The following is a 25,175-nucleotide window of genomic DNA, read 5'->3' as shown; positions in this document are numbered from 1 at the left end:
CTAATGTGTGCAAATGGGATGTTGATGTCGCCTAGTTCAGCTCTGAGCCGCATTTTATAAACAAGAAGGTGGCAAAGTTATGCAGAATTGACTCTTGTGAGCTTTTGGACATGTTATAATGTTGTTGCCTCTTCGAAAGTTTCCTCATCGCAAACATAGGAGCTGTGTTTTGTTTCATTCACACACGTTTGAGTAATTCTTAAGCAAATTCATTAAGCTGTTTACATTTCCAAAGTTCAAAATGCTCTGTTCCACCTTGTGATGTCATGAAGAAGTAGTTTTCAAATTAACAGCTCCTTTTATCTTTAGTTCCGTACAGATTGGCAATTACATGGCTGTTTTTCCAATTATCCAAATGATTCTAGTGAAAGTGTGTGGACACAGTGGGGCACTTCCTGTATTACCTCATGGCATCACAAGGTGGAACAGAGTTTTCTTGAGAGAAGAACTCAGCCTGAATATGAAGGGTTTGTGTGTTAAATGCCTCTCGCTGATTTGAATGGTCGTCCCCTAAACCAAAGCACCGACAGCCAATCATGAATCAGTGCTAGTGCAACCTCTGCAGGAATTCTGGAGGTTCTGAGCTTTCACATGAGGCCTGGTCTGTCCATATACTGAGGATGAGAAAATATATGTGTGTCTCTATCTGCAGGTTAAGCTTCGATGACACAGGGTCACTTGTGATTGTAGAAACTTTTTGTTCAAACTTCGAAAGTCTAGGCTACACACAGTTCTTTAAAATGAGAGGGAAAACCATTGGAACATGACACGCTTTCATTGTGTCAAGACTATTCCAACAATGCACATAATCCTCCAGCTAGATACTCCTGACCATGAACCTATGGTTTAAAGGCTTATTGTGCTTGTTTCTGCTAAGCAGTTTTAAACTATTAGCCTGATTCATCAGCCAGTTTCACTTAATTTCACTTCGTAGAAACCTCAGCGTTAGAATTCGTTCGTTCGACGGTAGGCGGGTACTTTTTATCATTTAAACAATCGCTGCTATTTGGTCGTGACGTATGTAATGCGCCACTAACAAAACCAACTGGTATATTAAGCTTTTCCCAAATGCCGTGGGAAGAAGGGCAATAACGTCTTTCCCCTTGATCAAATTCACCAAAAATTCTCTTTATTTTGGCTTTAAATCCTCGATCTCGGGAATCGCTGACAACACTGAAAATATGGGACTTCGCTGATTGGCTGGTGCCTGAACTTGCACTTCCGGGGTTTTAGCGAACCATCTAGTGTATTTTGATTCCTGACCTAGCTGTTGAAGAGAAATGAAATTGAGCAGAGGCACTAGGTGGCGCCAGCCTGGCTAATAAGCTATGGCAGTGTTACCAAACTTTTTTTTCTTGGGACCCATACTTTAAAAGTCATAAACCTTTGCAACACAAGTCTGTATTATTCAAACATTGGTCAAACACTATTTGTAAATCACAACATAAAAGTTGGATTTGACCATTATTGAACATTAATGAGGATATTTTATTGTTGACTGAGTGATTGCGTCTCTCTGAAGTGAGTTTTACTGAAGTTTTAAACCATGGAAAACAGTAATTGAAGCAGCAATAAAAGGATCCATATGTCGCCTATTTGGACATTAAATGTAGCTCATTTCTTTATCTTTTTCAACATTCAATTGAACCAGCAATATTGGAACAAAATAGTCACTCGCTCGCTCATGTATCAGAACTGTATATCACAGACCTACAGGCAGATCGTGACAAGGCAACCCAAAAAATATCTCTTGCGACCCAGTCTTTGGGAAACAATCATCTATGGCCCCCGTGGCTCTTATAAGGGTAGGTTATAATTTGCAGATTTTAAAACATAATATTGATCTAAAACTACTTAACATAAACTAGGCATTAGAAAACTTCTGCATTCGAAAACTTTAATGCTCAATGGGAGCTGACATCGCCATGAAGGTCATCACAAAAAAAAAAAAAAAAAAAAAAAGAGGAGCTAAAGGGCATTGCAGGCGAGGAGCCGTTTTTTTTTTTTTTTTTTTTCCCCCATTTGTACCAAAATGACTACGCAACACTATCGAATCCTTGTGCATCACAGATTAAGAAAATAAAACTGGAGAACAAATAAGTACAGAGCAGCAATACGGCGTCTTGAAAATAGGTAATTAAGACCGCTCATGCACGAATCACTCCAAATACAACTTGAAAAATGAGAGGGGAAGCAGCTATAACACGGTTCAAAGCTCTGAAAAGTCGATTTTGTGGAATAGGCTTGCTTTAAGTCTGACATAGATCTCCAGGTGCTGCACTGCGGTCAAACACTGCTTCCAACAGGTTATGCTGCTGTAGTTCTGAGCCCGTCTGCTCCTTGTACACGGTGGCCAATTACTACATAAGCACTTGGTCCAATGATAGAAACTCCTGTTTAATGACTCTCTCATATCATGTCTTTTGTACACTTACTACATGATAATCTGATAATATGGCCGACATAATGGAGGGTTACATAATGCAGCTCAGTGTTGGCTCCGTCTGTTGTCCCGGAGAGAGAAGGACTAGCGCAAGCACATGTACTTTAAAAGAGGCAGCGCTGACAAGAAGCTAATTCTCTACAGGGAATTGATCCACTGCATTTAGAGTGAGCAGGGTCGCCGCTCCATAGATCTGACCTGTAACGCGGTGTTGAAGCATCAACTAGATTTTTAAAGAAATGGAAGTTCAGTGCCAAGATGTGCAAGATTTTGGACAAGAAGTACGACTCACTCACACTTTAGAATCTCTTGAAATCATAACAGAATGTGATTTCAATATTAAATGGTTGTACTTTTTTTTTTTTTTAAGAAATCAAGTTTATTTTCATAACACAATGTGAACAAATATTCATGTCACATCAAAAAAATAAATCACTCCAGGTTAGTTGGACACACTCTGGAGTAAGGTAATGTTGTCTCCCTTCAACATGATCCTCCCCGGTGGCTTTCTGTTTTACTTTTCATGTGGATTTCTTCTGCATCATCAAGAACCAGGTTCATGTACTCATCAAAGCCAATGATGCATCCTTCTATCCACATGTTCACCTATGTTATTAGGTTCTTTTTTTCAGACCCAGGGTGTTATTTCGTACCTGACAGGGTGGACCACTCTGAGGAAGACGCTAGTGAGCAGTCGAAACCGTCAGGTATGAAATAACACTCTAGGTCTGAAAAAAAGAACCTAATAACATAGAATATCGGAAAACCAAATGAATCTCATTGGACTATTACGCATGTTCACCTGTTCACACAACCGGACCTGGATTCGCGAGTGATTTTGCAGGTACTGGAAAATTTGGTTAATGGGCTGCACCATAACCTGCTACACCTTCTGTCCTTGTCCTCTGAACGCCATCCTTAAAAATAAATACCAATAGTTGGTATTTGGTAGTTGGTAAATGGTTGTACTTTCTTTTATATTCCCATGTGGTCTTATTTCTGTGTAATCCTCAGTGGTCCATAGGCGTATACTAGTCTGTGTGCTCTTATACTTGTTCTGATACAGCTCAAGATCATTCTAAAGACATTCAGGAAAGGTTCATTTCTGTCCTGTGACGGGGACTTCAGTTAGCCAGGCTGGCGCCACCTAGTGTCTCCACTCAATTTCATTTCTCTCCAGCGACTAGGTCAGGAATCAAAATACAATAGACTGTTCAGAAAAACCCCAGAAGTGCGAGTTCAGGCACCAGCCAATCAGCGAAGAGCCATATATTCAGTGTTGTCAACGATTCCTGAGATCGAGGATTTAAAGCTGGAACAAAGAGAATGTTTGGTGAATTTTATCAAGGGAAAAGATGTTATTGCCCTTCTTCCTACGGAATTTGGAAAACCTTAATATACCAGTTAGTTACATACATGACAAATTACAGCGAATGGTTAAATGATAAAAAGTGCCCACTTACCGTCGAGCGAACGAATTCTAACACTGCGAGGTCAGATGGTTTCTACGAAGTGAAATGAAGTGAAACTGGCTGATGAATCAGACTAGACTTCAGTATCGATATCTGGTGAAATGTTTTAATTAGGGATGGTACTTGATTAGGAAAATAATAATCGAATTAATTACAGGATTTGTAATGAATTAATCCTAAATCGCATAACAATATTTGCCCCAAAAGCAACATTTATTTTAAGTAAATGAATTTTGGCCGTCTCATTTTCTTTCTGAAGCTCGTCATTTGTTCGAGTTTGAGCTGCTAATACTCCTTGTTTGTTCTCGAACCAGCCAACAACTCCAGCAGTTTCTGTGCTCGCTCTGACATGTTTTGCATTTTAAAGCTATCGTAGGGTTGAGGTGCTTCTGTGAGATGCAAACTCTTTTCTGCGCAGTTTGCAATAAACGACGCGTTTGTCAATACTTCCATCGGGTAGTGCTTTGAATAGAAATATACCGTCCAGCAGACCCAGAGCGCTTTCATGCTCCATTGTTGTAGCATGGATCCTGTGTTGTAAGTCGGAAATGTGTGTGTCAGTATAATTGGCGTACCACGGCATGCTGCACTGACAAATGTTCTGTGTTGTTTAGTATGCGAACTGCAACTTCGTAACTTGGCCATCACGTCCAATGTTTTTGTAATTAAGAATAAATCAGCATAAGTTATCAGTAAAAGCTTTATTTAATATGAACGCGACTACCTCACACCTGGGGACACATCACGGTATGGAAAACTCTAAATCTCACATACAGTTCCATTAAAGGACCCGTATTACACAATTTTCTGACCCTTGAAATGTGTGAATGAAACAAAATTCAACTCTGAGTACTGTACCCCCCTTTTTTCATAGTTTGGGTGTTTCATGCAACTTATACTCCAGTGCAACTTATTAAAATTTTCACACTGAAGCCGTGAGAGGCTCTAGTCTTGTGTGTCAGTATCTGCTGCTCCTGTTCCTCCTGTACCACTGTCACTTGGCTCTACTGCGCATGTCTCCTGCAGAAAGAGCCTCTGTCCTGTCTGTATCGTGTCAGTCGATCGCACCAATACTTCTGTACCAATTTAAAACAAACTTATAAAGACAATTGAGCAGACTGAATACAAATGCCACCAAAAAGAAAATCATATTTTGCAGATTACAAGCTGCAAGTATCGAAATCTGCAGCCAAAAACTGTAATCAAGCAACAGAAAGAAAGTTTGTCGTGAATGAGAAACTTGTGAAAACCGGGAGGATGCACCATGCTACTTTCCTGGTCACTGGATGGATCAACAAAGCCTGGACTTCAGTGACACCAAAACCATCCTGTCGGGATTCAGAAAGGCCGGAATAATTCTAACTGGAACTGAGCCAGAGTCTGACGACAGCTACACAGAAGAGGAAGCGGCGCTCTGTCTACCTCCAGAGATCGTGGAGTTGCTCAGAAGTGACACCAAGGATGAAGAATTGATTTAGTAATCTGGAGTGAGATGGAGAGTTTGGTAAACTTGTTCTGTTCTGTTGTTTATGTTATATTTATCTGAAGAACTGTTCATATGTGACGTTAACAGTCTGTTGTTCTCTGTTCTATTGTTTTTACTATAACTTGCCTTTCAAGATGAAATGTCAGTTCCTGGTCTCTGATTTTATAAAATAAATTTCCTCCAAAAAGCGTGACTTATAATCTGGTGCAACTTATGTTTTTTTCTTCTTCATTACGCATTTTCTGGCCTGTGTGGCTTATAGACCGAAAAATACAGTATGTTTTTGAGGAGATAACATTATAAAATGACTTAAAGCTCATAAGAGTCAATTTTGTATAATATGAGACCTTTAATGTACCTAAACGTAAATTGTTCTTTCCCAGTGCTATTACATTTCACTGGCACACCGTTACATGTCACTGAGCCATATCACGCTGACGATTGTGCATCATTTTGGCCGGGTTCCTGGTTGTACCTCTTGTCACCGCCCTACGAGCTGCCAGGCCATTAACCCAAAACAAGAGCCCCTCGTTCACCGCGCGGGCTCGGCTCTGACGGGGGACTGCCATATTCCACTGGGTCATTAGAACGCTGTTAGTACGAGTATTAGCGTGCTTCAGTGGACAGGGTCGGGCAGCGTGACCGGTGAGCAAGTGGTAAACAGGGGGTGGTGATATGAGAGGGCCCAGCGGACACATCAGACACGCTCAAATTTAAAATTATAAGACCATTATGTATTTATTGAACGTTTTAAAGAGGTCCTATATTACGCGAAATTGACTCTTGTGAGCTTCGAGTCATGTTTTAATGTTGTTACCTCATTAAAAACATACCTGGAGTTGTGTTTTGTTTGAGAAAAGAGGAAGAGAAACTCAGTCTGAGAGAAACCCAGTCTAAATATGCAGGGTTTGTGATGAGGAAACATAACATAAATCAGAAAATGGCATAATATGAACCCTTTAATTCTCTTTTTATAGTTAAGGAGGTGTATTTTATTATGTGATGACATTTATAAATGATCTACATCGATACCCAAATTTCCTTTTCCTTTATTTATCAAAAAAGATGTAGGCCTACACCAACTAAGAATAAAGCAGAAATGACTTTAAAATTCATCATGATTATAGATGTACCAATATAATCAAAGGTTAATTTCCCGTATCAATCCAGAAGGGTCTGGAATAGGAAAATGTGTCATGAAAAACCTCCATCCTAACTTGGACGGTCCCAACCACAGCTGCCAACTTGTATCATGTCTCTTAAATGCAGAAGACACCTCCTCTTGCATCATTGTTGTATCATTCAGAACAAAAAATATCACTTCTTTCACCAGAGATAAGTTCACGCTTTGATTGTTGATTCTGCAGAAATCCACTGTGAAATCAGGAAGACAGGATACAGGATACAGCTCCGGATCCATCCTGACAAAACTTTGTAAAGTTTTGACAAAGCGTGTGGTTCTGACCGGCCAGGTTTATTGCTCAACTGACAGATTGAGGATTTGTCGACCTGGTTTATGTTCATATCTCTGCAGTTACTGGGCCTGTTCACGTAAAACAAAAGCTGGCAAAGTTCAATGCCTCCTGTCAGTACAAATAAACAAAAGTGAATGTTATTTTTTTCCAACACAGCTTCAGAAAGTGGTGCCATTATTCAGCCCAAAGTTGTGATTGATGTCTGATGAAGATTCATTAAGGATGCGCCAGTACCGATATTGGTATTCCATATCGACGCCGATATTGGTTCCATGATATAGGTGAAAGAGATATCCTGGTTGGGTATTTAAATTAGATAATAAGACTATTTACAGACAGTTTTTTTCCTAGAATGTCTCATATTGTTTGAACTTTTATTCATATGAAGCCTTTCAGTAGTGAATATTTTTTCTTCATGGAGATGTTGTTGCTTTGTCTGGAATGTTTCACAGTATGGCATTAAACCTTTCTAACATCATGGAGACCAAACCAGACCAAGTCACAGTCAGAATGCCTGTTTTTCGAGGTATTTTTGAGCTGTAAAACTGCCTGTAATTAAATAAATGTGAGGTAGAGCATAGTTCACATTTAACTAAACACAACTGGATCTCTTGTGTAAGAAGTTAACTGTGTTTTAAAGAAATAAGTGCCATTTTCCATCCCTGTACTAGTATTGTTTAGTATCGGCAAATACTTACACTCAAAGCATCACTATCGTTATCGAAAGTGAAAAAGCTGGATCGGTGCATCCCTAAGGTTAACATGGCCAGTTTGTCGAGTCAATTCCTTGCAATGATAAGGTCGTGGATCATCATAACGTCTGGATAGGGACCCGCCGCCTATTCCGACATGCCTCTATTTAGATGTGCCGGTTTTCTGACACTTTTAAGCAGGGGTCATCACACTAGCCAATTTCAATAAAAAATATATATTTATATTTAAAAAATTATATGATGTATTTACTTTTGCCGTCAAATTTTCGTCAGTGACAGTGACAGTCAACGCACGTGCAGAGTTCTGTAGTTCATTTAAAGACAGCAAAATGTTGTTCAGTGTAAGGACCGTGCAGTTTGGCTGATGTGTAAAGAAAGTGTGGTGGTTTTCAAAGAATATAATCTGCGTTGTCAGACTCGTTCAATTCTGTTATACGGCCGACCCGACCCCGGCCCCCATCACAGTCAGGAGCAATGGCCCCCAGAGAAAAAAGTTTGGAGACCCCTGCTTTTTAGTATCGCTATTCCGACACGTCATACATGGTGTTCACCGCAGATCACCTACATGACGAAATGAAAGAAACGCAAAAGGCCCATGCAGCCTCTGTTTTAGATTAGATATTTTCCCGAAGGCTGGCCTATGCCCTTTTTTAAAATGCATGTTTCCCAAGGCCATCAGTTAAGATGCTTTTCCACGGTCTGATATCCTATGTGGCTGAAGTATTCTCGGAGCCAGCTCAAGGATGTGATGATATATGAGAGTGCAAAGTATAATAGGCCATCACATTAATAATATTCATGTCAGAAAAGCGAAATGTTTGAAAAAATAGTAAAGTGCAGCTACTCTGACAATGACAGTGGGACGCTTGAAAAATTATGTTTAGGCCGCTACTCTGACAATTAGACAATATCTAAATCAATCAATCAATCAATGTCTAAATAACGGGATGTAGGAATAGCAGTATGTCTGGATACTTCTTCCGAAATCAGTAAATCTTCCACAGAGTTACACAGACCCCTACCTTCGATCTGAAACCATGACATAAAGTCTACAACTAAATCCATACGAACACAGAAAACACCTTCAGGAATCCATGTTATTTCTGTTCCATGGAAAATCACGCGCGCTCCACCACATTTAACTCCTAAGTCCTGGAATAAGCCGGCCTCGCCTTCCTGCGCTCACATGCATGTCATACGCCAGCCCCAGAAACCTTCTTTTTTTTTACCTGCGTGATCAGCCTCGCGTACAGGCACGCCACGGGTCTCGTGTCCCAGAGGGTCGCTTTTTTACGTGTCCGTGATGTGCGCAGGTTCCTGGTTGAGCGATTTAAAAGTGAACACAGCTGTGGTATGAGCGGCTTAAGGCATTCGACTGGAGAGACAATATGTACGCTAATGTGGTTCATATAGGGTTAGTGTGCGTGCAGAGGACTATAGCTGTAATTACTTGTGAAAAAACGAAATGGTAAAAATGCATTTGTGCAGATGGTAGGACACGTGGGTTATTATCGTAGTTGGACAAAATGTATGTAACCTGGTATGGACAAAAAAAAATGTAAATGGTAGATGAACTTAAAGGGGCTTTTTTTTTTTTTCATTAAATAAACTAAAGTTGTCTTGCCCCAGTATTGTAAATTCAGCTTTTGTGGTCAAAATGAGTCTGCTGTGTGCTCTCTGCATCCATTACAGCTAGGATTTTTCTAACATTAATTTAGTAAATCTTAGGAAAGGGAGTTCTAGAGGTTCTGAGCTTTCACATGAGGCATGGTCTGTCCATATACTGAGAATGAGAACAATTTATCATATTTTTTGGACTATGAAGGCACACCGGATTATAAGGCGCATTAAGTGAAACAAACGGACGACACTTGAGACTGATCCTTAGCCCAGGCATCCACGATCCATTGGCAGATCGTGGCGTAATTCACTCGGCGTTGCTTCTCTGTCTTGGTGAATGTGTATTATGAATGTGAATGTTTGTGGATAATTTTAAGTTTAAGTTTGTTTTTTGTTTTTTTTTAATTTCCTACAAGGAGGACTCAAATATACATTGAGTAATAGTGTGTTTAATGCAGCTTTGCGCACATTTGTTTATGTTTTACAGAAACTAAACTTAAAACCACATGGCTAATTTGCATAAACTATAAGCGCTGAAAAAAAAAACACAAAGAAAAAAACAGCTCGCTCCTTGTGCCTCTGACGTGATCAGCTTCTGTCAGACTAACTCTGCAAGGCTCCTGACTACGATAGCTGTAATGCTCCGACAATCCATCAAGCGGTGCGACTTCGTAGTTCAAAGTTGTACTAAAATATTTTGACAGATTTTTGAGCGCCGTGCACCATATAAAATCTGGTCAAGGTCAGTAAGCACAACCAGAATTAATACATAAGGAGCAATGGATTATAAGGCGCGCTGTCGATTTTGGAGAAGATTAAAAGGATTTTAAGTGTGCCTTATAATCCGAAAAATACGGTAGATGTGTCCTCTATCTGTAGGTTAAGGCTCTAGAGATTTATCAAACTAAAACTAAACCTTATTGTCCTCTTCACTCTCCTCACAGTCACCTCTAACACCTCTAGTGTCCAGGCTCTGGGGTGAAGACGTCTCCTAAACATCATCTAATCGGCCATGCCCAAGAACCCATTCAATAAAATATCTAATACTTTTTTTGCCTGAGTCTCTCCAGGTTGAAATATAGATTTGGAAGATTTGCTCACTGAATTTAACAAGCAGCATATAAAATTTTAAATTGATAGTGGCAGTCTAGGCAGCTGTAGTGGCTGTGGTTGTTGTTGTAGTAGTAGCAGTAATGATAGTGGTAGTAAAATTTGATTCAAAATACTAGTTGTGTCTTATTTAAGCTCTTGCCAGATGGTTAGATATTTAGCCGATCATACCACACAGATATGAGCCAAATGCAGGATGTGGACGACTGAGTTTTCCTGGAGGCAGCAGCGTAGGGTACTTGACTTAGTAGTAGGGCACTTGACTTAGTAGTAGGGCACTTGACGTAGTAGTAGGGCACTTGACTTAGTAGTACGGCACTTGACTTAGTAGTAGGGCACTTGACTTAGTAGTAGGGCACTTGACTTAGTAGTACGGCACTTGACTTAGTAGTACGGCACTTGACTTAGTAGTACGGCACTTGACTTAGTAGTACGGCACTTGACTTAGTAGTACGGCACTTGACTTAGTAGTACGGCACTTGACTTAGTAGTACGGCACTTGACTTAGTAGTACGGCACTTGGCGTTCTTGGAGTAGAAGTACGGCACTTGGCGTTCTTGGAGTAGAAGTACGGCACTTGGCGTTCTTGGAGTAGAAGTACGGCACTTGGCGTTCTTGGAGTAGAAGTACGGCACTTGGCGTTCTTGGAGTAGAAGTACGGCACTTGGCGTTCTTGGAGTAGAAGTACGGCACTTGGCGTTCTTGGCACTTGGCGTTCTTGGTAGTAGAAGTACGGCACTTGGCGTTCTTGGTGTAGTAGTAGGCACTTGGCGTCTAGTAGGGCGTTAGTAGGCACTCGGCGTAGTAGTAGGGCACTCGGCGTAGTAGTAGGGCACTCGGCGTAGTAGTAGGGCACTCGGCGTAGTAGTAGGGCACTCGGCGTAGTAGTAGGGCACTTGGCGTACTTGGCGTAGTAGTAGGGCACTTGGCGTACTTGGCGTAGTAGTAGGGCACTTGACGCACTTGGTGTAGTAGTAGGGCACTTGGCGTACTAGTAGGGCAATTGGCATACTAATAGGGCACTTGACTCAGTAGTAGGGTCTTGACGCACTAGCAGGGTACTTGACTCTGTAGTAGGGCACCTGACGTACTTGCAGGGCTCTTGACGCACTGGCGGCGCACTTGGCGTAGGGTGAGACGCTGTGGCAGGGAGCTCCACACAGGCACACAGCTCAGAGCGGCAGGAGCAGAGCTTTTTTTTTTTTTTTAAAGGGAACGACAACAAACAGATTACACTGCGACGCATTATGGAAACTGACCCGGGCTTCTGCATGCCAACAGAGGAGAGAGAGAGGGAGGGACGGAGAGAGGGAGGGAGGGAGTGTAAAAGGGAAAGAGATGGAAAGATACCCAACTGAACCCGCCGGTGCTTTAACCTGCAGATAGAGGACACATCGCAGACTAAATAAAGAACAAGACTAAGGAAATTTGAGTTCAGCCTTAACGTTCGGCTCCAGTCAAACGAACCTCACGATGCTCGCAGTTATAGAGAATTTAGAAAAGAAATCCATATTGGGAATAGGAATTTATTTAGGGACAAAACAGGGGAAAAACAAAACAAAACTGGATCATGTAGAGCGTGTTTATATGAACATTTTACGACCAAAATGACGAGGCTCAGAGCAGCAGTTACCCGAAAAGAGGGGTGACAAAAACCAAACTATTTCTTCAGCACATAACTCAGACTCACTGTAGTATAAAAGTACTTCTGTTACCTCACGTCAGCCTTTTGAACTGAACATGTGCAAATGTCTGAGGAGATTAGCGTCATATCAGAAAGAGCACAATCCCGCACCGCCAGATTAAGCCCGAGAACAAAGCCTGGCTAAACCGTGCAAGATCCGACTTCACTACAACACCGCTCCACACCCATAATTACTGCAAATAGGCTTTTTTACTATGTGGCATTCTCAAACTGTGAAAAATACGCTATAGAATTTTAGATGAAAAGATTGTGTGTTGCGTTACTGTGAAGATGTAATGAATAAATGATGATGTAGTTATGGGTGAGCAAGCCCCAAACTCCGCATCATTTTGCATTTGATGAAAATCGTTTAAATATTTGCGGAGATGCGTTCATAAATCCCCGCTGGAAAAGTTAGTGCGAACTCTGAAGCAGGGGAATAATCATCATAAATACGAGACAAACGTGTGGTGCATTGTGTAACTTTTCTGTTGGAGGGCCTGTCACTTTGTTTGTTTCTAAGGATATGTCACTGATCTGCTTGGAATGTTCCACAGTATGGCATTAAACAGCTCTACCTTACGTTTATTCAATCACAGGTGGCTTTATAGCTCAAAAATACAGTGAAAAACAGGTGTTCTGACTGTGAGCGGCGTCGCCTCTCCACAGATCTGACCTGTAACTTGGTCTGGTTTGGGTTCCATGAAGATAGAAAGGTTTAATGCCACAGAAATGCCCTGGCAAACAGAAAACTAGAACCACCAGAAAAGTTACACAATGCACCTTCAAGTCTGTAGTGTTCATTCTGTCAGTCGTCATTCTGATTGTCAACGCTTAAAAACTCATCGTGGTGAGTAACTGGGATGCTCAAAATACAAAAGGTAAACGAGGAATAAGCTTGGATCACTGCAAACTCTTTAAAATGAACTAGATGTGTTTTTGACATTTTAAGAAAGTAAAAATCTAGTACAACGCCTTTAATATTGGTTCCCCTTCGACATACAGTATCTACCCTAATCACAGATTAGGTGGTGACATGGACTAGCCAGATTCATCTCGATTCACCTCGAAGCATTAGGATTCGTTCGCTCGACAGTAGGCAGGTACTTTTTTAATTTAACCAATCGCTGCTATTTGGTCGTGACGTATGTAATGTGCCAAATCCCGTAAGAAGAAGGTCAATAACGTCTTTCTCCTTGATAAAATTCATCAAACATTCTCTTTGTTCCGGCTTTAAATCCTCGATCTCGGGAATCGTTGCCAACACATAATGTCTGTCTTCGTCTACATCCATCTCGACGCTTTGTTTACTGTTGTGCTGTACCACAAAAGGGACCCAGACAGACGCTTGAGTTTGACGTCATGGCTTCACAGCTCTTCACTGATTGGCCGGTGTGTGGTCTACGACTTCCGGGCCTCTTGTAAACCGTCTAGTGAATTCCGATTCCTGACCTAGTCGCTGAAGAGAATTGAAATTGAGCGGATGCACTAGACCTCAGCTCTCAGAAGTAGTGTCCTCTAACAGTTCCAGTGAATTGTTTTGCTTAAAAATTCACCTACGAATTTCCAATAATCTAACAGGTGAAAACAACTGGACTGACTTACATGGACTGGTCCCACATCGAGGTCACCAGGGGCCACTGTTCTGAGCTGCTGTGTCCGTCACGCTTTAACTGTGTGGACAAACTTCACGTCAGACTCCAAAGCTACGCTCCCACTCACGATACAAGAAAGGACGGTCAGGATTGACGAGGACCTGCAAACACTGCAATGCTTTTGAAGAAAACGCAAAAGCTATACATGATCTATGATGTTCGATCTGCATTGAAACAGACAAAACGAGAGAAACGTAAATGTTCTAAGCCTATGACATAACAATACTGGCAATACTTAAGTGTATTGACCATGGGGAAAAAATAGATTCTGAACCATTGTCAGTTTTCCGTTCAATTCTTTTACCTTCATTGTCTGTTTGAATGTCGATCTAACTGGACGTATCGATGGCATGTTTTTCCCAAAGGTGGGTAGTTACATTTCCTTTCTAGCAGCACACTTTCACTCCTACATGAACTTTTTTTTTTTTGAAGTCTTCTTTGAGTAAAAGTTTTGGCCCCAAACTCTGGAAGACTCTGCTCCCCCAAAGTAAAGTGTTTTAAGTCTCCTTTAAGACCCATTTTTATTTTTATTTTTATTCTCTGGCTTTTTAACACCACCTGAGTTGTATGGTCCTTATTTATTTATTTTTAATTATTTATTTATTTATTTTAAAATTATGTATTTATTTATTTTAAATTATTTATTTTTTTTTTTATTTTTTATTTTTTTTATTATTTTAGTACTGCTTTTATGTATTGATTTTATTATTGTTGTTAATTGATTTTATTTTTATTATTGATTCTATTAGTTTCCTTTTGGTTGGAACATAATTCTGCTGTTTGTTTTTTTTTTTTTTGGGGGGTTTTTTATGTAAAATGGTTTAATTGCTATATAAAGCACTTTGGAAACTGTCTTGTTTTTTAAAATGTGCTATACAAATAAAGTTGGATTGGACTACTTGTACTACTACTTCTTGAATCTGGGACCTTCTTGTTATGCAGTGAGGATCCACCTTAAACTAACAAATCAGAATTACTCAAATATGCATGAATCACTCTAAAATAACTGAAGGGGAAAGTGAGAAACAATTACGATTCTTAAGTCAGTTTTGCTTAAGTAAATATCCACAAAGAAAACTACTTGTGACACAGACAGAACTTTCAAATACCACACAAGAAAGCATCATGTGGACCTACAATCAAAAATCAATCTTCTCGATTTGAGTCCCGTCTACTTCTGTTATTTGAATATTTTAACACAATCGACCATTATTGATCTATACATACTCTGCACTCTTCACTGCAATCAGCAACATGCGTGCGCCAAGCAATCCGGGCGGTGTGCAAATCAAGGGCACATTTTCTGCTCAGCTGGAGTCGCTCACAAACGTCTGAATTGTGTCAAATCAAACAGAAGTGAGCGGTGCGTCGCTCAAGCAGGTGCAGCTCATGGAGGAGGTACAGTGCCGTGGCTGTGACTCCGGGTATAAACATGGGGGAAATCAGATCGTAATCAAGAGAGGAATTTGTCACTAGAGCCCGACCGATATATTGTTTGGCCGATATTGGCTGATAGTCCATGCAGGCAAGTTATACCTCATTACAAAGCTTACACTTTCTATAGGCGAGTTTCAGCTGACGTCATTGTTATTAAAAGCCGGCGTTGCATGCTGGGAAATATTTTGGTCGGAGGCAAGAAACAGGATAGCGTCAAACACAGTGCGTAACCTCGCGTATTTATCCCCGATAATGGTAAATTCCAGCTGCATTATCGGATGCACAAATAGAAGCACGGAAGACGGAAAATGTCTTTTTCGTATTCTGAGTGAAAAGAACCGCTAACGGTGAATTAAACGGCTTTCAAACATTCGCAGAGCAAACGTAGAAGATCCTAGCAAACCGTGGACTCCAACAAGTTCAACAACACATCGAGACTCTTGGAGGTTTTCATCTTTTCTGCTGTGAATGGCCCAGAAGTTTCCACCAAGTCATTGTGGATATCACCAAAGTGAATATTTGTCCAGGTAGTTGCGTCCATCGATGCTTATGACCAATTTCTGGTCAAATGGTCTTGGGTCCTCTGCCGTTAGAGTGGATAAATAACCGGGATCAATACCCTTTACCCTTTGCTTTCTCACTCCGTCCGTCATTTTGAATTAGTGTTTCTTGCCGCCGACGTACGCTTTTGTCAACAATGAAACTCACCTATATTATGTCTATTTAATCTTGTATAGAGAATAGGGCTGCTCGATTATGGAGAAAATAATTATCACAAGCATTCTGATCAATACTGAAATCACGATTATTCAAACCATTATATTTTTGTTACATGATGCATTTATTCTGCATTTCTCTCTAAAAAAACAGTTTGTTATTGATAATTTATGCAAAACTTTCAAATAGAAAATAAATATAGGCTACAAATATGTACCTTAGAGCAGTTTTGCGACGTATAAAACATAAAATGAATAAAATATTTAACACTTTGAACATGAAATAAGGCATAGAAAAACAAATGTATCCAAAACAAACTATATATACACAGCTGTTCTACAATCTCTACATTTAAAAAATTAAATATGCTTGTTTATATAAAAAAAAAAAAATCCCAAAATAAACTTTGTTAAGCTTTATCGTTTCAACTCGATTAGATGAGTTTGGAGATCGTTTGACCCACAAATCGAAATTGTGATCAAAATTCGATTAATTGCACAACAATACAGATTAATACAGACAGATAAATGTCCAAATATGTGGCGCCGCATCAGTGTTTAGTCCAGCAACAAACCTACAGCTTTTTTAAATCAAAGTGCGAGTGCAGAGCAGCGAGGACTGACCCATCGACAGAGGACACACACTCACACAGCTGCGGTCAACATGCTGGATTATATTCTTTTTACGGACGATTGTTGTGAGCCAGGATTGAAAGGACACTTATTAGTGAAGACTTGTGATCTGAGAGGTGCCTGTGTGAGCGGTGAGTGTCGCAAATGTGTCAGTTTTGAAGCTACCGTTCGTCCTTTCCCTGTTCTGCTTCTTCTGTTCCCAATCTTTTTTGGTTTGCACACATTAACAGCCTGTTTTCTCTTACACTGGGACTGTAAAGTGACTGTAGCGACTGTACACACATTACTGGACGCGGATTGATATGTAGATGAGCTGTGAAGAGAGGTGTGAAGTTTACATTTACACATAGAATTAATTATCACAGCACGCGCATATTTACACTAATTATCACTAAATGCTAAGCTGTAGTTTACTTACTTTCTTTACTGGCTACAATTTCATGCAAAAATGTCATTAGGTGGATTTATAATCTAAATAAACCATCCAGTAAAGCCAAATCTAAGTTCTATAATCAGCTTGACTATTTACAGTGAATTTTTACATCACTAAATATATCATCTAGTCTATCAGCTACTGACACCTCCAAATTCTTTTTATCTGTAGCATATTAGATAAAAAAATAAAATAAAAATCCATATCGGTCAGGCTCTTTTTGTCACAGTTATGGTAGTGCTCAAAGATTATCACGTAGGCTTTGGTATAGTTTTTGTAATAACGTAAAGCTTAAACTATAAAAATAAAATCAAATGTGATTCCATATACATGAAAGCATATGCCGTTAGATAAAACATTTGAAAGTACATTTCACAAATACCTAGGCCTGATTCATAAGCCGGTTGCACTTCATGGAAACCGCATTAGGGTCATTCCACGCCATTTCATCACATTTCCAGAAAATCTCACGCATCATGTGTTTAAAAATTTAGAAAAAATTACCAGCTGGTCCTTTAATATCATGTACCAACCCTGTGAAATGTTAGTAATTATCGATCAATAGTTTTCAAGTTACAGCTCATTTAGTGAAGGGAGTATGTGTCAATTTACGTGCCCAAAATCATGTCATTTTTTCTTGGCCGTTTTCACAGGTCGATATCTCCGTAAGTATCACACGTAGAGGGCTGAAATTTTGTAGGCTTGTACTCCTCTACTCTGTTTTCAAATAACATCGATCGAAAGTTTGGTATCTCAACTCTGTGTCATTTTACATGAACTTAAAAATGAAAAAAAAAAAAAAAAAAAAGCTCAGTCATTCTCATGGCCTTACCATTTTTAGCCCCTTTTTAAACCTACTTGTAGGTGTAGGAGACCCTTAAATTTTTTTGGAGAATCAAGATATGCACCAGGACTGTTTAAAAAAAAAAAAAAAAAAAAAATCACCAAATGTTGAAAATTTGAAGTAGGTTATGTGTGAGGGTCCTGTTAAAAACAAGAAAACGTAACAGGGTCCGATTTTCACGTGTAATTTATGGTATGTGGGTAGTGATAATAAAATTTGGAATATTTTTTTTCTTGAAAGACCAGAAAAAGACACCTTTCACGCCAAATACTCCAACTACTACTACTTACTTCAACAGCAGCTCCTCCTCCTAGCCCCACTTTACCATAACATCACTCTGTACCCAGTACCCCCCGTAAACATGAGCCTAATTAAAAGACGGATCGCGCACACATGTTTTACACAATAAGCATAAATCTCCATAGAAGGGTCTCCATCGCGTTCCACATCAGAGAAATACCACATACAAGCACAGTGAGGGGCAATACCCGGGGGAGACGGAGGGGTAGGGCTATTGTGGCAGTACTGGGTCAGGCTTTGATAAGTACTGCAAGATTCTGCCTGTGTAGTACCCACATATTAGTACTACAAGGTGTCCATAGATTTGCAGTATGGAGGATGTTACTACAAAATGTAAGTAGATGTGCAGTATCTAGTACAATTACTATGACAGCACTGGGTCAGGCTTTGATAAGTACTTCAAGATTCTGCCTGTGTAGTACCCACATATTAGTACTACAAGGTGTCCATAGATTTGCAGTATTGGAGGATGTTACTACACAATGTAGGTAGATGTGCAGTATCTGGTCAGGCTTTGACAAGTACTGCAAGATTTTTGTCTATGAAGTATTCACAAAAAATGTACATAGATGTGCAGTACATGGTAGTTACTATGACAGTACTGGGTCAGGTTTTGTTAAGTACTTCAAGATTCTGTTTATGAAGTATTTGCATATTAGTACTACAAAATGTACATAGACGTGGAGTATCTGGTTTAAAATTACTAGGCTTTGACAAGTATTGCAAGATTTTGTCAATGAAGTATTCACATATTAGTACTTCAAGATGTCCATAGATGTGCAGTACATGGTAGTTACTATGACAGTACTGGGTCAGGCTTTGATAAGTACTTCAAGATTCTGTTTATGAAGTATTCACATATTAGTACTACAAAATGTACATAGATGTGCAGTATCTGGTAAAATTACTAGGCTTTGACAAGTACTGCAAGATTTTGTTGATGAAGTTTTCACATATTAGTACTTCAAGATGTCTATAGATGTGCAGTACATGGTAAAATTACAATGACAGTTCTGGGTCAGGCTTGGATAAGTATTACAAGATTCTGCCTGTGAAGTATCCACATATTACTACTTCATAGATGTGCAGTATCTGGAAGAGGCAGTGTTGGGTTAGGTTTTGCAAAGTACTTCAATATTCTCTTTATGAAGTATTCGCATATTAGTACTACAAAATGTACACAGATGTGCGGTATCTCTTAAATTACTATGACTTCAAGATGTCCATAGATGTACAGTACACGGTAGTTACTATGACAGTACTGGGTCAGGCTTTGACAAGTACTACAAGATTCTGCCTGTGAACTATGCACATATTACTACTTCAAGATGTACGTAGATGTGCAGTAGATGGTCAAATTACTATGACACTACTAGGTCAGGCTTTGATAAGTACTTCAAGATTCTGTTTATGAAGTATTCACATATTAGTACTACAAAATGTACATAGAGATGGAGTATCTGGTAAAATTACTAGGCTTTGACAAGTACTGCAAGATTTTGTCAATGAAGTATTCACATATTAGTACTTCAAGATGTCCATAGTTGTGCAGTATCTGGTACTATGATGTAGGGCTGCTTGATTATGGAAAAAAATAATTATCATGATTATTTTGGTCAATATTGAAATCATAGTTATTCAAAAGATTATTTTTTAGTTCCATGATGCCTTTATTCAGCTTGTCCCTCTAAAAAAAAACACTTTGTTACTGATAACTTACGCAAAACTTTCAAATTGATAATAAATATAGGCTACAAATATGAACTTTAGAGCAGTTTTTGTGATGTATAAAACATAAAATTAATAAAATACACTTTGAACATGAAATAACGCATTGAGAAACATAAATGTATCCAAAATAAACTATACATCCAGCTGTTCTACAATCTCTATATTTACAAAATGAAATAAATATACTCATTTATATTTAAAAAAATATCCCAAAATAAACTTTGTTCAGCTTTATCGTTTCAACTCTGTTATGAGTTTGGAGATCTTTTGACACACAAATCAAAACCACGATCAAAATTCAATTAATTGTACAGCCTTATTATGACAGTACTGGGTCAGGCTTTGACTTTAAGGTTCTGTTTATGAAGTATTCACGTGTTAGTACTACAAGATGTCCATAGATTTGCAGTATCTTGGGCGTCATTTTTACTTTGCTCAGTCTTTTATATTCTGGTTTTTAAAGTGTCTTGTATAATGTTAAACTTTTAGCTTTTTGAACAATTTGTAATATATTTCCTTCATCAATAAAACATGAATACTGCTTTCTTTCTTTCATTTATTCATGCCATACTATTTCAAATTTAATTTATGGTATAGAGTAGCCCAAACTGTACTTAAAAGTGCCTGTACCTGATTTTTTTTTTGTAGTATCTGTAGTCATGCTGTAGACTGTCTGTATCTAATTACAAAGCAAGAGTCAGGAAGTGCACATTAGTAACTTATTATGGTGACAGGCCTAAGGACAACAACTTACTATATGGGTTTATCATTAAATATAAGAAAGATTAAAGAATATATTTATATTGCAAAAATTGTAAGTGATGAGATTTGAGCTCTAGACAGTTGAATAATTCACTTCTGTGACTAATCATTGCTTCATTTGGTGATTTATGTGTTGCTGCTCGTGCCTTTTAAATGATACTGTACATTTAAAAAATCTAAAAAATGTTATTGGGATTTGTTATTTTAATTATCAGTGGCATAAAACGTTTCAAGATTGTTTATTGAAGTATGGAGTTCTGTTACACTGTCAAATATTCTAAAGAGTAAAAATATGATGTTTGAAAACAAGAGTTATGTGTGTCATCAGTAGCAGTGGTGGAAAGTAATGAAGTACAAAAGTAAAAGTACAAACTTAAGTACAGATGTCTACAATTTGTACTTAAGTGTGTGTATATATATTTTATATTTGTTTGTTTTTTTGTTTTTTTTTAGATACTTTTTACTTTTACTTCACTACATTTGAGAATGTTTATCTGTTCTTTCTACTCCACTGTTTTCTACTCGCTACATTTTAAAAAGTAAAAAGTACTTTGAAATGGCTGAGACTTTAGCACATTGAATAATTTGAGTTTTTGTTCGAACTTTAAACAAACCAAATACTGCTAAAAAAAAAAAATTAAGGTTACATTTACACTGAAACGAATCACCATATCACCGTATCGGAAATGATTTGCGTCCAGGCACGTTGTTTCTGCGTCCGCAATCTATCCACACAGCAACGTGAAACTGCTTGGGCTGGCGTCACAACGTCACAAAGTCACAACGTCACGTGGGTGGTAAAAACAAGGAAGTGGAGAACCGTATGTGAAGTTGCAGCAGCCGATTTCGAGCGGAGGAAGATGGTGAGCGTGAAAACTTTTCTTTTCATGGAGCGACGACGAAGTTCAGTTGTTACTGAACATAACACTGGATTTTAAGACGAGCATGGCAGCTCAGAGTGTGGAAGGCAGAAGTCACAGCGACGTGGTCCAATAAGGACGGCAACTAGAGCTCCTACATCAACGTATCAATGTTTTCAGGCGTCCACAAGAGCCGTATTCTGTCGGATTAGTGTGGAGGAACACTGCATCCACAACGAAAAAGACTCGAATAATTACTAGTGTGGATGGGGCCTAAGAAATCAACTGACTTAAAATCAGCTGAATCAAAATCACTGCATTTCATCCTTTAATTGTTCTAAAAATTTGTGCAAAATGCTTAAATTACATTGCATTACATAGTACATTTTTAAACAGGCACTTTAATACTTAAGTAGATTTTTTCATGCAGTACTTTTACTTGATAAAATTTTTGCCCATGCTGTACTTTCACTTAAAATAGAAAATTGAGTACTTAAACTTCATCTTTTTCATTTTAAGTACTACTCTGGACCTGCGATACATTTCAACATTAAACTACTGGTTCTGTGGAATGCTGTTATGTCAAGTGACGCCCATAAAGACCAGTCACATGACCGGCTGTTCCTCGGAGCGAGTAACAGGGCCGTGACTGTGCCCCTGACTCAACGGAGATGTCGGAAAGATCCAGAAGAATACTTTAATCTTTGGGATTAGGGCAAAACGTCCAGCGCCTAATCTCCTCATTTGGCATTCTTTCCATTAGCACTTAACAGGCCACATAAGTCTGCTAAATCTACTCTGAGCTCCTGACCACGGTAAAAAAAAAAAAAAAAAGAAAAAGCACAACATGGTACCTCGAAAACACACCAAGGGATTTGATTTGATGTCACGCCTGGTTAAATAATCCTGGTGAGGCAGATTTTACGCACTATATACTCAAATTTCAAACTCAATTTCGATACTAAGGAAGAGACTCGATACTCAAGACTAAGGATGTAACGATATCCAAATTTCTCGGTACGATATTATCATGATATGCATCTCACGGTACGATATTTACTGTGATATTTTGAAGAGGCTGATATAATTATAGATGGGACACTTTTTTTGCTTTTAAAATACCTCGACGAGATATTGGTGTGAATTATTACCATCATAATCCCAAGAATTCAAGTAAAAAACATATTTCTTCATGTTGTTTGCACTGAAATGAATCATGGGATATGTAGTTTCAGAAGTTCATAAGCTGTTGCTGCTATAAAACTATGCATTTAAGCAAAGGAACTTGTAGTAAAGTAGAGAAGCGTCAAAACCACTGACCTCCGAGCTCATTCGTCTCTGGTCATGGAAATGAAACATCAGCTGTGTGTACAAATGTAAACACATGAAAATTGTTTGCACCAGAAGAAATGTGACTGCTGCTCTGAATGCTTCATCATCATCATCATCATCAGAGCAAAAGGGAAACACTGGTCGCACTTTTGATGCGTCAGCTCCTAAAACTATCTCATTTTACACGCAAACACCAAACCGTAGTTTTTCAGAATCTCCACTCTAGCCCGAGTTTTTAGAAAGATTTGTTTCAAAGGTGAATTCGCTGTTTGCGTGTAAAAGATGGGTACAAACGAAGGGAAATGTCTCAGTTTTTAAAAATATCCGTATACCGTATTTTCTGTACTATTAGGCGCTCTGGATTATAAGGCGCACTGTCATTAAATGGTCTATTTTTTGAAATTTTTTCCACAAATAAACCAACTTTAAACGAAACGCAACAGTTGGATGGGTCAGTGTGACTTTGTTTGTGGCGTTCACGGTGACTCTGGGCTTTGTTCAGTTGTGGCGTGTAGGGAGGGTGCTGTCTGGGACCAACGGATTGTCGGCGTGTTCGCAGTGACTCAGTTGTTCAGTTGTGCTTTTTCAGTTCGTTCCTCCATTCCGTTCCTCGTCGGCGTGGAGTGATGAGTGTGTCTGTGGGTATTTTTCGCTGCGCAGTCGCTGTCTGCTCCGTGTGTGTTTGTGTGCGCTGCGGCTTTGTAGTTTACTGAAGTCGTACGATACGTGTAAACGGGGCCTGAGCCTCACGAGTCTCTCAGTTGGGTTGCCAGTTTAAATTCTGAAATCCACTTGGTTAAAATGCCTCTCTCTGATCTGAATGGTCACTTACTAAACCCCAGCTCCTGCAGACAATCATGAATCAGTGCTAGTGCAGCCTCTGCAGCTCAGGGAGGGAATTCTGGAGGTTTTGAGCTTTCACATGCGGCAACTGTGTCATAGCCCAGCACGAACTACTCAAATCTCATCACAACAACACACAGCTTTGTGATGAAGATCATTTAAGAGTTTTCTAAAACATGAAGAATATTTCTTTCTGTCTAAAAAGGGAACATTGGGACAGAATTGCATTGCCTTGGTTACACTAATGTAACATATAAAATAGCAGGATTCATTTGGAGCTTTTCTTCACACTATGATCACGAACTAACACTTGAGAGCACCTCCCACACACTGCGAGCCCTGCTCTGATCCTGTTTGTCAAACACAGTACAAGCTATTAACGCGATTTAGTCTGTAAAGGTCTGGCTGTTTTCTCATAAATCCGTATAAAACGAAAATGAATACAAATTTTGGTCGACTGAGACACTTTCGACTGATAGTGAAGCACTGATCAAGCTTTTCAGTTCCAATACAGACTGTGATATTATGGCTTTACATTTCTGCCAATACCAAATATTAAACCATGCCGGCGCAGAGAGTGAAAACAAAATAAAAATGGGACAAAACTGATCCAAATGTGTTATGGAGCTGTTATTTATCCCTCAAGTAACAACAGAGCAACTTATATATGTCCAATCAGGATGTCCACTGAACAGATATTTGGAAGACAATATCTGAGTGAGCAATTTTGTCAGTATCGATATTTTTAGCATTGATATCGGATGCCAGTATCGGATCTCAGCATCACTACTGATTAATCAACTGAACGGTTAAAGGTCTACCTCTATATACTGTACAGACAGAAATTACTACCTTGAATAAATTTTGCTTAACTTTAACTGAAGTGTCAACCACAACTGTGTTTTTCCAAATAACTTGTTCCGAGCCAAGTTATAATGTTGTTACCTCCTCAAAAACAGACCTGGAGTTGTGTTTTGTTTCATTCACACATTTTGGAGTAACTTTAATATGAGTATGTCTACATTTCCAAAGCTCAAAACGCTCTGTTCCTCCTTGTGGTGCACTTACATTGTTATTATATCACACCACCTACAGGCCAGGACCACGAGACTACGGAACAGTTTTTATCCTGATGCCGTGAGACAGATTAATTCTGTCAGAAAAAACACTACAAAACAGCACTGACTTGGAACGCACTTTAGAAAATGGGGGCGGGTTGACATACAATATTTTTAACTATTTTATTCTTGTTATAACTATTTATTCTTATTATAACTATTTGTTCTTATTGTTATCTGTGCTGCTGTTGACCTGGACCTGAGTGCATTGTTTCGTTTCTGTGTATTTTTTATACTGGAATGACAAATAAATTTGATTCTGATTCTGAAGGTGGAACAGAGTGTTTTCAGTTTGAGAGAAGAACTTAAAGAACTAAATACGCAGGGTTTGTGCTAAGGCTGTGCAATTCATTGAGTTTTTAATCACGATTTCGATTTGTGTGTCAAACAATCTCCAAACTCGTATAGTTGAAATGATAAAGCTTAACGTTTATTTGGGGATTTTGGGAAGAATATTTATTTATTTATTTAAATATAGAGATCGTTGAACAGCTGGATATATACTTTA

General features: G+C 39.0%; 1 protein-coding gene and 1 pseudogene across 3 annotated transcripts in view; both read right to left on the bottom strand.

Moving 5' to 3' along the window:
• Positions 1–25,175, bottom strand: part of slc24a4b (solute carrier family 24 member 4b) — a 148,115-nt gene that overhangs the window by 77,832 nt on the left and 45,108 nt on the right. The gene's annotated exons all lie outside the window — the stretch shown is intronic.
• LOC129407720 (small nuclear ribonucleoprotein E-like) lies at positions 2,886–3,359 on the bottom strand (annotated as a pseudogene).

The sequence above is a fragment of the Boleophthalmus pectinirostris genome, unplaced genomic scaffold (genome assembly GCF_026225935.1).
Source record: "Boleophthalmus pectinirostris isolate CB_2022bp ecotype Guang Dong unplaced genomic scaffold, ASM2622593v1 HiC_scaffold_13, whole genome shotgun sequence".
In the NCBI taxonomy this organism is placed as follows: Eukaryota; Metazoa; Chordata; class Actinopteri; order Gobiiformes; family Gobiidae; genus Boleophthalmus; species Boleophthalmus pectinirostris.
This window is presented reverse-complemented; position numbering and strand designations above follow the sequence as displayed.